We start from the raw sequence: 15,835 nt of genomic DNA on the forward strand, positions 1-15,835 counted from the left end.
GAGGAATGTGGGAGGATATTAAACCTTGGCCTAAGAGACACCTTGCAGGGCTGTAAATATAGCTTGATGGACTATTCTTATCTGAGCGCAAGACCTGAATACAGTAAGAACTATGGACTGTGAGGTCTAGCTTTTGAGGGTGAGAAAAAGATTTGCTGGGACTGAGTTAGCATTTTGTGTGAGAAGCTTTTTCTTATGCCCATGTCCTGAGAAGTTGTGCAGAGTTGCTTTGCGAAGAAATGAATTGGTGTGAGCAGAATGATATGGCACAGAAAAAAAGAAATATCTTTGGGTGAATTGCTGCTCCTTCAGCTGCAATTGACAGATTACAGCCTTTGACACTGGGCTAACTGACCTGCTCAGGGGCAATAAGAAGAATGTCGATTCTTTTGAATGGACCTAAGTGCTCCAGGAGTGCCTTGTTCTTCAAAGTCTGCTTTGTTCCCCCCTGGATTAACAAATTGGCACACTACCTGGTATCGTGGAATATAAGAAATGCTGGAAAGAGGGTCATTGAGTTTGCAACACAGTCTTGTGTTTTGGAAATGGCCAGGGGCAGTGTGAAGCAGGTTTGCTGGTTGCCTGCATAGAGACCCCATGGGGCCATGAGGATGAACCATGGCTTGCATGTGGAGACCCAATGGAGTTGCTGGGACCATGAGATGGCTGTTGAGGAGCTGCCTCCGATGAAGTTTCTCAGGACTGTGAGTAGCCTAGCTGGAGGGGCTGAACTGGAATGCCAGAGACTTGTTGCTGGTTAGAATTATTGGACTTGAAGATTTGTCACTGGCCATAGTTGCTGGACTTGAAGCTACAAAGTTTGATGTTTGCCCTGGTTATTTTAAATCTTGTATTGGCTAAATGTTTCTTTGCTATGCCCAATGCCATCTTTTGCAGTGTGAATATTTATTCTGTGCCATTATGGGTTTTTTGAGGTTATTTTTTGGTACTATGGCTCAGTTAAAAGATCTTGGACTATGGGGATGTATGAACCTCATTGGAATTGATAAAATCTATGGGAACTTTTAAAGTCAGACTGAAAGCATTGTATTTTACATCATGTATGGATATCAGTTTATGGGGGCCAGGGGCAGAATGTGGTGGTTTGAGTCAGGTGTCCCCCATAAACTTAGGTGTTCTGAATGCTAGGTTCCCAGCTGATGGATATTTGGGAATTAATGCCTCCTGAAGGGAGTGTATTGTTGGGGGTGGGCTTATGGGCTTTATAGCCAGTTTCCCCATGCCAGTGTTTGGCACACCCTCCTGTTGCTGTGGTCCACCTTATGTTGGCCAGGGAGTGATGTCCACCCTCTGCTCATGCCATCATTTTCCCTGTCATTGTGGAGCTTCCCCCTCAAACCTATAAGCCAAAATAAATTTCTCTTTTTGTCACAAGCTGCTCTTGGTTGGGTGATTTCTACCAGCAATGCAAACTGGATTACAACAGAGTAGCACTGAATATTTTCTTTTTATTTAAGAGATATCTATTTGAATTGCTGACTTGAGTTGCATAAAATACCATAAAATTAATTTTTGTTTGATAGTAGGACAAATTTTCCAACAATTTCTGGAAGGACCCTAAACTAACATTTAGTCTTTCTTTACTACACACTTACAGCAAGTAAAATCCCCACAATTAACATTTTTAAAATCAAATAATTGATAAACTAAAAACAAAGATTCTTTATTTTTTTTTTAATTTAATTTGTTAGTTTTCTTTTCAGCAAATACAGGCAGTTTGGTACCATTGTTTAGGGTCATCTATGATCTACCCCCTCCCATAGGACCCTCCTTGTTGATGTAAATGGGTCGTGCATTGTGGAGTTAGCCCACAGTTATAGGTATGATAAATGTCTCTGCAAATCATGACCCAACATGTGACTCTGACATTCTTTCCGCCCCTTCTTCTGCAAAATTTTCCTGAGCCATGTTGGGTTCATTTAAACAAAGATTCTTTATATCTTGCAATATCAAATACTTGGGTAAGATTTTGGTATTTTTTTTTCTTATTTTTATGTCACAATCATACCTGTTATAGGCAGTTCCTAATTGCTGGGCTAAACTTCCAAACAGAAATAGTTTACACAAGGTAGGGTTTTACTTCAAGCTCACACATCCAGGAAAAGTTTCATCAGTGGTGGATGAACCAACTAACTTACATACTTCCAGGTAGAAAGTAAACACCTACAGCAAGAAAAACATCAACACTAGCAGACAGCACCACAGCAAGCATGGCCAGAGCTAAAACCTGTTCTCTCCACACCTTTGGAATGGGATGAAGATCTACCATTAGTAGTATGGCCCCATATAGCAGAAATCTGCCTGCTAGGGACTGGAATTACAAAGTCAATTTTAATAAAAAATCAGAGTGTATAGATCCACTGAAATTATTCCATTCAAACTACCAAAGACTACCCTTATCCCTAATAGACTCATAGCCATCTCACACTGAAAATTATATTCAGTCCAAATTCAAAAATTCTCATAGTTTTATCAAGTTTATGATCATCTCTTAACTGTAAGTACTATATAATCAAAAATAGTTACAGGACTTCCGGTTAAGATGGCGGCGTAGGTACCACGCCAAAACAGCCTGGGGGGGGAAAGACCAAAATAAACTCAGCAAAATACACACTTTTACTAAAAAGTGAGGTGTATAGGAAGTTGAGGCGGCAGCGGAGAAGTGGAAGAGTTATAGAGCATCCAGAGCCTGCACAGCCGGGAACAGCGGCTCCGGGCCGCTCGGCTACCCGCCGCAACCGCGGAGCGGCAGAAAACCGCCGGTCTCTCGACTCGAGCCGCAGGACAAGCCAGGTGTGGGATTTTCCCCTCACACCGCGCTCTCCGCAACTCGGGAAACGTGAGGGGAGAGCGGCAGCAAGCAACGGAGGGAGGAGCAGACCGCGAGGTAAAAGCACACGATACAACCAGAACAGCCGCGGCTCCCTCCCCTCCCCTGCCGCCTGAACCCAGCTCCAGCGAACACAGCAGCGGCCCGGGACCCGGCCACGCCAACTTGGGCTGACGGCGGGACCCAAGCAGGAGCAGAATTTGGCAGCAACTTCAGCGGCTCCAGCACCGGTACCAGTGGCCCCAGCAGCAGCGGACCCAGGACAGCAGCGGCTTCGGGGTGAGCAGCAGCGGTGGACACGACAACGGCAGCTTCAGCAGTGGTGGGGGCTCCGGCGGAGGCACCTACAACAGCTGCAGAGGCGGCAGCGGCTCAGTTTGCCCCGTAGGAAAAGCAAGTGCCCAGCTCCAGAAACCAGAACAGCAGCCCGACGACCCAGGCAGCAACTTGACTGAGACCACAATCACCCAAGGTAACTGGGATTGCACCAGGGAAGGGTCTCACCTGGTCACAAGCTGACTTGGATACCTCAACAGACCAGAAATCTAAACCTCTTTGTTGATAGAGGATCTGGTCATTATAATAACTACTCTTGCATACATACTCGGGGCTGTTGTTGATGGAATGGGTACAGTGTTTAGCTAAATTTTAGAATCTACCAGTATATTATTCCACTCAGCCTGCTTGAATACTCCTATAGCAGGGAAACTCAACCCCTAAGAACATCTTTGTAGATACTCTGAGAGTCTTAAGAGCCACACCTAATACCTTAAGGTCCTACCCTGAAAATATTTTACACCAAATCAATTGATACAGCTAAGAATACACAGCTAGCTAGAAAATCCAAGCATTAACTTAATCCAAGATGCAAAAATATATACATTATAACACAAGAAACACTAAAAAGCAAGACGATATAAATCCACCTAAAAGTATTAATGCATCAGAAATGTCCTCCAGTGAGAAAGAGTTAGAGGAAATGCCTGAGAAAGAGTTCAAAAGAATAATTATAAATATGTTCAAAGAGGTCAAAGAACACATGAATACAAACAAAGAAGAAATCAAAGAGGAAATCAAAGAGGAAATCAAAGGAATCAAAGAAGAGGCAGGACACCAATTTAATGAAATAAAGAAGGCAATACAAGACATAAATAGAGAAATAGAAATAATAAAGAAAAACCAGTCAGAATTATTAGCAATGAAGAACACAGTTAATGAAATAAAAAACTCTGTAGAAAATCTCACCAGTAGGATGGATGAGGGAGAGGACAGAATATCTAAGCTAGAAGATCAGGTGGCAGACCTAATGCAGTCCAACAAAGAGAAAGACAAACTTATAGAAAAGTATGAGTGGGAATTTCAAGATATTCGGGACACTATGAAAAGATCCAATATAAGAATTCAGGGCATAGTAGAAGGAGAAGAATTCCACTCCAGAGGCATAGTAGGCATCTTCAACAAAATCATAGAGGAAAATTTTCCCCAAATTGGGAAAGAGGTGCCAATACAGATACAGGAAGCCTTTAGAACCCCAGCCAGACAAAACCCAGAAAGAAACTCTCCTCGCCACATTATACTCAAACTTCCAAACACACAAACCAAAGAAAAAATATTGAAAGCAGTTAGAGAGAAAAATCAAGTTACCTACAAAAGCAAGCCCATCAGGATTACAGCAGATTATTCAACACAAACTTTTAAAGCCAGAAGGGCCTGGAGTGATATATTCCAAGTTCTGAAAGATAACAACTGTCAACCAAGGTTACTTTATCCTGCAAAGTTATCCATCCAAATAGATGGAGAAATAAAGACATTCCATGACAAAAGCAGGTTAAAGGAATATCTGAAGACAAAACCAGCTCTACAGAAAATACTTGATAGAATCCTCCATGCTGAACAAAAGGAAAAGCACACATATAAGGAACCTAGAAAAAACCAGCCATACTCAAATACCAGTTAACAGAAGAGAGCACAGGTAGAACAAGTAACACACACACACACACACAAATGGCAAACATAAATACACACCTTTCAATAATATCTCTTAATATCAACGGTCTCAATGCCCCAACGAAAAGACATAGATTTGCAGACTGGGTTAAAAAGCAGGATCCTACAATTTGTTGTCTTCAAGAAACTCACCTTTCTACAAAGGATAGACATTATCTTAGGGTGAAAGGTTGGAAGACGGTGTTTCAAGCAAATGGGCCTAGAAAACAAGCAGGGGTTGCTATCCTAATATCAGACAGGGTGGACTTTAGTCCGAAGTTAGTCAAAAAAGATAAGGAAGGTCACTTTATATTGATTAAGGGCACACTCCAACAGGAGGACATTACAATCCTAAACATATATGCACCTAACATGGGGGCTCCCAAATTCGTCAAACAAACACTATTAGAACTAAGGTCACAGATAACACCAAACACGGTGGTGGTGGGTGACTTTAACACCCCACTCTCATCAATTGACAGGTCATCCAGGGAAAGAATAAACAGAGAGGCATCTGGACTAAATGAGGTCATAGAAGATATGGACCTAACAGATATATACAGGACATTTCATCCAAAGGCTGCAGAATATACATTCTTTTCAGCAGCACATGGAACATTCTCTAAAATGGACCATATATTAGGACACAAAGCAAATCTTAACAAATTCAGGAAAATTGAAATAATTCCTTGCATTCTATCTGACCACAATGGAATTAAACTACAAATCAGTAGCAAGAAAGGCTATAGAGCATACACAAAATCATGGAAGCTAAACAATACACTACTAAATGATGAGTGGGTCAATGAAGAAATCAAAAAGGAAATCAAAAAATTTATAGAGTCAAATGATAATGAGAACACAACATACCAAAATCTCTGGGACACAATGAAGGCAGTTCTAAGAGGTAAATTTATAGCCTTAAGTGCCTATATTAAGAAATTAGAAAGGTCGCAAGTAAACGACCTAATGCTTCGCCTTAAAGCCTTGGAAAAAGAAGAACAAGGCAAACCAAAAAGTAGTAGACGGGAAGAAATAATAAAGATTAGGGCAGAAATTAATGAAATAGAAACAAAAAGAACAATCCAAAGAATTAATGAAACAAAGAGTTGGTTCTTTGAAAGGATAAACAAGATTGATAAACCCTTAGCAAATCTGACCAAAAGAAAGAGAGAAGAGACACAAATTAATAAAATCAGAGATGAACAAGGTAACATCACAACAGATTCCAGAGAAATTCAAAAAATTATAGGGACATACTATAAAAGCATATACTCCACAAAGTATGAAAATCTGAAAGAAATGGATGATTTCCTTGATCTATATGACCTACCTAAATTAAATCAAAATGAGATTAATCACTTAAATAGACCTATAACAAACATGGAGATCCGAGCAGTTATCAATAATCTCCCAACTAAAAAAAGCCCAGGCCCGGATGGATTCACTGCTGAATTTTACCAGACTTTTAAGGAAGAGCTAACACCATTGCTTCTTAAGCTTTTCCAGGAAATAGAAAAAGAAGGAATCCTACCAAACTCCTTCTATGAGGCCAGCATCACCCTGATACCAAAACCAGGCAAAGATAGAACAAAAAAAGAAAATTACAGACCAATCTCCCTCATGAACATAGATGCAAAAATTCTCAACAAAATATTGGCAAACAGAATACAAGAGTATATCAAAAAGATCATTCACCCTGACCAAGTAGGCTTTATCCCAGAGATGCAGGGATGGTTCAACATACGCAAATCTATAAATGTAATACATTACATAAATGGGTTGAAGGACAAAAATCACATGATCATCTCATTAGATGCAGAGAAAGCATTTGACAAAATCCAACATCCCTTCATGATAAAAGTCCTACAGAGACTGGGAATAGAAGGAACATATCTCAATATAATAAAGGCTATTTATGACAAGCCTACAGCCAACATATTACTAAATGGGGAAAAACTGGAAGCTTTTCCACTAAAATCAGGAACAAGACAAGGGTGTCCACTGTCTCCACTTCTATTTAATATAGTTTTGGAAGTCTTAGCCATAGCAATAAGGCAAGAGACACACATAAAAGGGATACAAATTGGAAAGGAAGAAATCAAGTTATCACTATTTGCAGATGACATGATTCTATACATAAAGGACCCTAAAGACTCTACTAGCAAGCTGTTAGAGCTAATCAAAACCTACAGCAATGTAGCAGGATACAAAATAAATACACAGAAATCAGTAGCCTTCATATATGCTAACAACAAACACACAGAGGATGAAATCAGAGAATCACTCCCATTCACAATTGCATCAAAAAAAATAAAATACCTTGGAATAAACCTAACTAAGGAAGTAAAGAATCTATACAATGAGAACTTTAAGACACTCAAGCGAGAAATTGCAGAAGACACTAGAAAGTGGAGAAACATCCCTTGTTCCTGGCTTGGGAGAATCAATATCGTGAAAATGGCAATCTTACCTAAAGCAATCTACACATTTAATGCAATCCCTATCAAAATTCCAAAGGCTTTCTTCATGGAAATAGAAAAAACAATCCAAAAATTCATTTGGAATCATAAAAAACCTCGAATATCTAAAATAATACTGAGCAACAAAAAAGAGGCTGGTGGTATCACCATACCTGATTTTAACCTATACTACAGAGCCATAGTAACAAAAACAGCATGGTACTGGCACAAAAACAGACATGTAGATCAGTGGAACAGAATAGAGGACCCAGATGTAAGCCCAAGTAGCTATAGCCACCTGATATTCGATAAAAATGCCAAAAATACTCATTGGAGAAGAGACAGCCTCTTCAACAAATGGTGTTTTGAAAACTGGATAAATATCTGCAGAAGGATGAAAATAGATTCTTCTCTCTCGCCATGCACAAGAATTAAGTCCAAATGGATTAAAGACCTTAACATCAGACCGGAAACTTTGAAACTGCTAGAGGAAAAAGTAGGGGAAACCCTCCAACATATTGGTCTTGGCAAAGACTTTCTAAATACAACCCCAATTGCTCAGGCAATAAAACCACAGATTAACCACTGGGACCTAATGAAATTACAAAGATTTTGCACCGCAAAGGACACAGGAAAAAAGCAAAGAGGCAACCTACAGAATGGGAAAAAATCTTCACCAGCTATATATCTGATAAAGGATTAATATCTAGGATATACAAAGAACTCAAAAAGTTAACTAATAAGGAATCAAACAGGCCAATCAAAAAATGGGCTAAGGAGCTAAATAGAGAGTTCTCAAAGGAAGAAATACGAATGGCATATAAGCACCTAAAAAAATGTTCTACGTCACTAGTCATCAGGGAAATGCAGATTAAAACTACATTGAGATTCCATCTCACTCCTGTCAGATTGGCCACCATCATGAAAACAAATGATCATAAATGTTGGCGGGGATGTGGAAAAAAAGGAACCCTTCTGCACTGCTGGTGGGAATGCAATCTGGTCCAGCCATTGTGGAAAACAGTGTGGAGGTTCCTAAAGCAGCTAGAGATTGATCTACCATATGACCCAGCTATAGCACTCCTAGGCATATATCCAAAGGACTCATCTCATTTCCTTAGAAGTACATGCTCAACCATGTTTATTGCTGCTCAATTTATAATAGCTGGGAAATGGAACCAGCCTAGATGTCCCTCAACAGATGAGTGGATAATGAAGATGTGGTACATTTATACAATGGAGTTCTACTCAGCGGTAAAGAAAAATGAAGTTATGAAATTTGCAGAAAAATGGATGGACCTGGAAAGTATTATACTAAGTCAGGTAACCCAGGCCCAGAAAGCCAAGCGCCACATGTTCTCCCTCATATGGGGATCCTAGCTACAGATGACTGGGCTTCTGTGTGAGAATGAAAATACTTAGTAGCAGAGGCCAGTAAGTTGAAAAGGAGACATAAAGGGTGGAGAAAGGAAGGGAGGAGGATACTTAATAGGTTGATATTGTATATATGTAATTACAATGATTGTAATGGGGAGGTAATATGATTGAGAATGGAATTTCAAACGGGAAAGTGTGGGGGTGGGGAGGGAGGGAATTACCATGGGATATATTTTATAATCATGGAAAATGTTAATAAAAATTAAAAAAAAAAAAAATAGTTACAATCTTCCAACACGAAATAGCACAAAGTAAACATTTCCATTACAATAAAGAATAACAGGAAGAACCTAGAAAAATGTAAAATCAATGACCATTAGGTAAACACCTGCAGTTGAAGTTGGACTCCCATAACCAGTGACAACAGCCTTTGGATTTTCAGTATCCATCCCTCCAGCTGTGTCAGACACAGGCAACTGGCTAAAGCATATCTAAACTATCAAACATGACTAGGGCCCTCCAGCTATGGAGAGGCTGCAGCAGCCAGAATGCAGGATAAATCTCAAGTACCAGGTTGGCAGAAGTAAGGCTCCATCCTCCCTCATTTTCAGTGGTCACAGTGAGCCTAGAGCCCCAGAAAAACCTTAGGCCCTAAGAATGACAGGAAGTAGGGCCAATCCATCTTCCCAGCCCCACAGCCTGGGGCACCTGGACATCCTGATAAGACATAGGCTTTACTCAAAGCCCTGTGACCTTTGCAAGTTGCCTAGGAAATCTGTATATGGTATCACACATCCCATACCCCTGCAACCTGCACCCCATACCTCTTCCCACTGGGTAGATCACCTGAGTCTCTCCCTACATGCTGGAATGAACATGCATATATGACAACTAGGCATCTGCAAGCAACCTTTTAACCCACCAATCCCCTTAGTATACTCTTCCTGCTCTCTATCTCTCTCTCTCTCAACTGCTTATAAAAACTCAGTCCCCTGACAAATAAACGAGTTGTTCTCTGAAGCTGTCTCCTGGGTGTTTCTTACCATCCCACTCATGAACACTCAAGGCCCTGCTCCATAGTTGTGTGGGTGCCTTAGTTGAGCTGGTGCACAATGACCCCATGAGAAGCCAGGAACCCACACAGTTGAGCTGAGTATCCAGGAAAAAAAAAAAAAAAAAAAAAAAAAAAACTTTCATCTCAAACCAGCAGAATTCCATGGTAGCCTTTACACAGTCCTGAGATATCCAAAAAGTCTCCATGGAAAACCATTATTCATCTTACAATGGTCTCATTGGTCTCTCTACAAAGGAACATCACCCTGATTCACATGCCACATCTCGACAGTAGCTCTTGAAACCATGTACACTTCAAGACACACTTCCATACAATTTTATTGCTTCCAAAACCAATAGCAGGTGTGCAATGACACTGCCACTTTGTGAATCCAGGGAGTCAATATATCTTGATCTTCAGCTTTTAGAATTGTTCCATTCAAAACAGATTGTATTTTTGCAATTTAGCATTTCCTAGTCTATTTTACCCTCAGGCATCCTGTCCATGGTTCAATCTCTCAACTGGCTCACCCTTAATGATGGTAATCTATTTAGCAGCAGCAGCTTTAGAAACCTAAAATCATTATCCCAGTAAGTAACTTTAAACTTGCTTGAATTTTTTCCAACTTTGAATTGTATGCAATCTGCCAAGCATACCAGTCTATTGCTTTTAATTTCAACTTTGATCAAACTTAGGGCTTGGGCAGCACTAGACAGCTAGTCTTTATACCAGTGTATCAGTTCCAACAAAATTCTCTGTGGTCATTTCTTCACCTTTGAAAGGTCATAAGCCAATGTAATTCTCTCTGTATTTAGCATTTTCAAACTCTCACCAGAATAGCTGATAAATTTTGTCCTACTGCTCTATAAGACTTCTTCATTCCCAAGGACCAAGTCCATCATTCTTCCAGCACATAAATTCCAAAAGACCAAAATCTACATGGTTAGATTCATCCTTGGCAACACCTGCCTCTCTGGTACCAAATTCTAATTGTAGTCAGCTCTATGTTGCTGAGTCAAACTTCCACACTCACAGTGTTCCAAACACTTACAGATCCAGGTGAAGTTCCATCAGTGGCAGAGAAAGCTACTTACTTCCATATATTGAGGCAGAGAAAACAACTGCAGCAAGGAAATCACCAACACCAGCAGATAGTACCATATGCAAGCACAGCCATTGCTCAAACCACTCTCTCTTCACATCTTTGAAGTGGAATCCAGATCAATCCCCAGTGATATGATCCCCTGCAGCAGGAATCTGCCTGCTAGGGGCTAAAGTTAAAAACTCAATTTTAATAAAACATCTGAGTCTATGGGGCCCTACATTTACATTGTCATATACAAACTACCATAATACCCATACAATTACTATTCACATATGCTTATATCTTTAATAAATGGTAAAATTACATATTTACACCAAAGAATATTAATAAAATAAATTTCTTTCTGGTTTAATAAAAGTGTTTGATTTTTATGACTATTTTACATACCAGTATACCTAATGGTGGCATAAAATTTTCTTGGTTGAAAGGCACCACAGGAGGAAAAAGTTTTAAGAGCCTTAATCTAGGTTAGAGTGTTATAAAAGCATATTTTCCTCTTAATTGTAAAATTCTTTGATATTTTTGATAAGGGAGATACCCAAAGCTCCACATTGGTCTACTATTCTAGCTATTTTATCATCATTATTATTATTTAAAAGCATTATTAAAGTATTAACTCTATAATATATCATATATTCTTGTCTTAAAAATCATAACCTAATTATTTGACGCATCTCACTTCCATTTGGAAAATATGTTAGTAAGCAACATCACATTTTATATTCTCTGTGTGGCTTTATCTAGTCCCTGTTCAATAAATACATTGATGAAGAAAATATATTTTTAATGCAGAGAAATATAATATCAGTCTTTATATCTCATATGTATCATGATATTACAAGCTCATTTCCTCTATTTTAATTGATATTACTTTCATCTTCCTCCATTGATAAAGACAAAAATGATATAAATTTTCTTCTGACATTAAATTTTAGTTCTATTAGTTTTGCCTTGAAGAAATAAACTTGTGATTCCAACATCTTCAATGTTGTAAGAATATGATTTCATAGAAACTTTATAGAAAGCAGAGTGGATCCATGAAAGATGGGGAAGAGCTGATCAATGAATACTGTTATAATTTTGAATCAAAAGTTCTGGCATGTGATTATACAACATGGTGACTCTAGATCATTATAATGTCCTGTATATTTCATAAAGCAAAAAAAAGTGATTAAATTATTTTAACTATAAGTGGAATATATTTTGGGACTTAGGTTCTTTGAAACTTGCATGAACATTGTACCAGTATACTTTAAACAAATATACAAACATTACATCAAGCGCCATAAGCATGTACAATTTTGCTTTTAGGTAGCTGTTGCAGTCAGGTTCACATTGCTGGCAGAAATCACAAAACCAAGGTCAGCTGTTGCGGGGGGGGAGGTTTATTTTGGCTTATAGACTTGAGAGGAAGCTCCATCAAGGCAGGGGTAAACGATGGCATGAGCAGAGGATAGACATCATTTCCAGGTCAACATTAGGTGGACAAAAAGAATAGGAGAGAGTGCCAAACAGTGGCAAGGGGACACTGGCTATAATATCTATAAGCCTGCCCCCAACAATACACTGCCTCCAGGAGGCACCAACTTCCTAATCTCCATTAGCTGGGAAGTCTGCATTCAGAATACCTAAGTTTATGGGGGACATCTAAATTAAACCACAACATTCCGCTTATGGCCCCCATAAACTGATAATCACCCATGATGTGAAATACAATGCATTCAGTCAATCTTGAAAAGTTTCCATAGTTTTTATAATTCCAGTGATGTTCAAACATTTCCATAGTCCAAGATCTTTTAAGTGAGCCATAATACCAAAAAAAAAAAAAAAAAAAAAAATCTCCCCAAATCCATAAAGGCACAGAATAAACACTCACACTGAAGAAGATGACATTGGGCGTAGCAAAGAAATATTGAACCAATAGATTTAAAACAATCAAGACAAACATAAAACTCTGTAGCTACAAGCCAAGAATTCCAGGTAGTAACATGTCTCCAAGTCCAGTAATTCTAAGTAGCAATAAGTCTCTGAAGTTCCAATTCCACCCCTCCAACTTGGCTATTCACAGTCCTGGAAAACTTCATCTGGTGCCAGCAGTTCTCCTTAACAGCTGTCTTATGGTCCCAGCATCTCCACTGGGTCTTCCCTGCAACCCATGGCTCTTCCTCACAGCTCCATCCAGTCTGCATGCAGGCATCCAGCAAACCTACTGCACACTGCCCATGGCCATTTCCAAAACATAAGACCTTGTTGCAACCTCAATGACTCTCTCTTTCCTGTATATAGTATACTCCATTATACCAGGTAGTGCACTAATTTGTTAATCCAGAGCAAAATAAAGTAGACTTTGAAGACAGGATACCCCTTGAGCACTCAGACCCCTTCAAAAGAGCCTACATTCTTCCTGTTGCCCAGGTGTGGGTCAGCTGGCCAAATCTGAAATCTCTCATAATTGCAGGAGAATGGGCAGAAGTTTCAGCCCAAATATTTCCCTTCTCTGCCATATCCATCTCCTCACACCAGTCCATTTCTACACAAAGCAACCCTGCACAAGTTTTCAAGTCTTGGGCATAACAGCAAGCCTCTCACACAAACTGTCCAGGCAAAGCTCTTTCTCTTCCTAAGAAGCCAAACCTCAAAGTCCATAGTTCTCACAGCATTCAGATCTTTTAATTCTGACCAGAATAGTCCATCAAACTGTATTACAGCACTACAATGTGCCTCTTAGGCCAAGGTCTCAAATCCTTCCACAGTCATCTTGAAAATCAGCTGCAAATGGTCCAAGCCACACAGTCAGATGTCTAGCAGCAAGAGCACTCTTGGTACCAACATTACTGTTGGGGCAAAGGGGTTTATTTTAGCTTACAGACTAGAGGGGAAGCACTATCATGGCAGGGGGAAATGATGTCATGAACAGGGGATGGACATCACCCCTGGCCAACATAAGTAGGACAATAGCAACAAGAGTGTGTGCCAAACAGTGGCAAGGGGACACTGGCTATAATACCCATAAGCCTTCCGCTAACAATGCACGGCCTCCAGGAGGTGATAATTCTAAAATCTCCATCACCTGGAAGGACTAGCATTAAGAATACCTGAGTTTATGGAGAATTCCTGAATCAAACCACCACAATATCAGTTAAAATAAATTTCATCATCATTAAAATATCGGAATTTCTGCTTTTCCTGATAAGCAGTATTCTAAAGTTAACATAGTATACTCTAAGTTCTTTCTTTAACATTTAAGTCTCAATAGAAAGTAGAAGCAATGTAAGCAGTGTAATACTATGTGTCATTACAAAAAGTAAGTAATCAGGGCAGGAGAGATGGCTTAACAGTTAAGGCACTTGCCTTCAAAGTCTAAGGACCCAGATTTGATTCCCCAGTGCCCATATAAAACTCAGATGCACAAAATGGCACGTGTGTCTCAAGTTTGTTTGCAGTGGCTGGAGACCCTGGTATACTCCTCTCTCTCTTTTCCTGCCCCTCTTTCATGTAAGTAAATAAATAAATAAAATATTTTTAAAATAAGTGATCAGAGTGATGATTCATGCTCATACTCATGCTTTCCAAAGTAAATCAATCCAAAATCTATGCTATGTTAATTCCTTTATTTTTCAAAATCAAACATCTGTGTCATCACAGGACTGGTTTTCCTTTATATTTCAGAGCTAGACAAACAAATGGGATATTAAATAAATTTGTGAAGATCCCAGTTGAATCTTTCCCTTCAGTGAAAGTTTACTTCAGAATACAATTAACCTTACTAAATAAGCTTTTCTTTATCTATATCTTTAATGAAGTAGCTTACATGCTTGACCATACAGCACAGTGGAAATTCTTCAGTTCCTATTAATGAGAGTTGCATTGCTTTTACAGGATCTTCCCATGAGACAAGTCATTGTCTAACTCACCATTGTTTTCTGTGGAGATAGCAACTGCATGAAATGTAAAATGTGTATAATGTGGAAAATGAAAAATTTTGGTGTGGTATTTTGGCATTGAGTTCCATTAGAGATTATGATTGTGGTTTTATAATTATAAATGTCATTATTTTACACCAAAGCCATTGTGATGATAGAAGTAAAATATCACTTAATCTGTATAAATGATTACTTTTTCAAATAATGCACATGATCAAACGCTGGACTTGTTCCATTCCCGAGAGAGGCGAGCCAGAAGAATGCTCAGTTATCACTTGTATATTCCAAAATTCTGCAGAGGAAATGAGGCACTGTTGGAAGTAGAAGGTCAACTAGAAGAACTCCATCACACACACACACATACACACACACACACACACACACACACACACACACACACAGAGAGAGAGAGAGAGAGAAATATTTGAAGAGAGTAGTCACATTTTAACAGAAATACACAATACAGCAATCTGAAAAGAAAAACACTTGCTGATGCAAATAATGTATGCTGTATATAATGAGATGAGATCCATTCTTGGGTAAAGAATTTGTTTTCTGCTTATCCAGAATTATGACTTAATATGAAAATATCCGGTTCATGACTGTCAACATATGAACAAGTATTCTCTCTTTGGGGATTCAATAGCATGCCAGAAAGCAATCCAATGCAGGCATTTCTGTAGTATAGAAAATATTGTCTTGCTGTAGAACCATAGAACTTTGCAATGTGGTTTCTGTTAAAATGTGACAAGGACTCTACATAGCACCCTAATGTGCATCTCCAGCATGCTCCAGCTTTCTGTACAATTTAATTCCAATGGCAGGGCCATTTAAACATCAACTTGGAGCAAATTCATAATTCTTTCTACCTTTAGGGCCCACTGAAATTGGAAGCCACGAAATATATTGACTGAAGCAGGACATCCAAATACAGTAAATGTTTTCCAAAATCAAGTTCTCCCATATAGCATCCATTAATTTCTTAACTATAGGGAATTTTTAAAAATAATGAAAATTTCATATATTTATCAAAAGAAAATTAGGTACATAGCATACATATTTTTATCTTACATACTA

The sequence above is a fragment of the Jaculus jaculus genome, chromosome 2 (assembly GCF_020740685.1).
Source record: "Jaculus jaculus isolate mJacJac1 chromosome 2, mJacJac1.mat.Y.cur, whole genome shotgun sequence".
NCBI lineage: Eukaryota > Metazoa > Chordata > Mammalia > Rodentia > Dipodidae > Jaculus > Jaculus jaculus.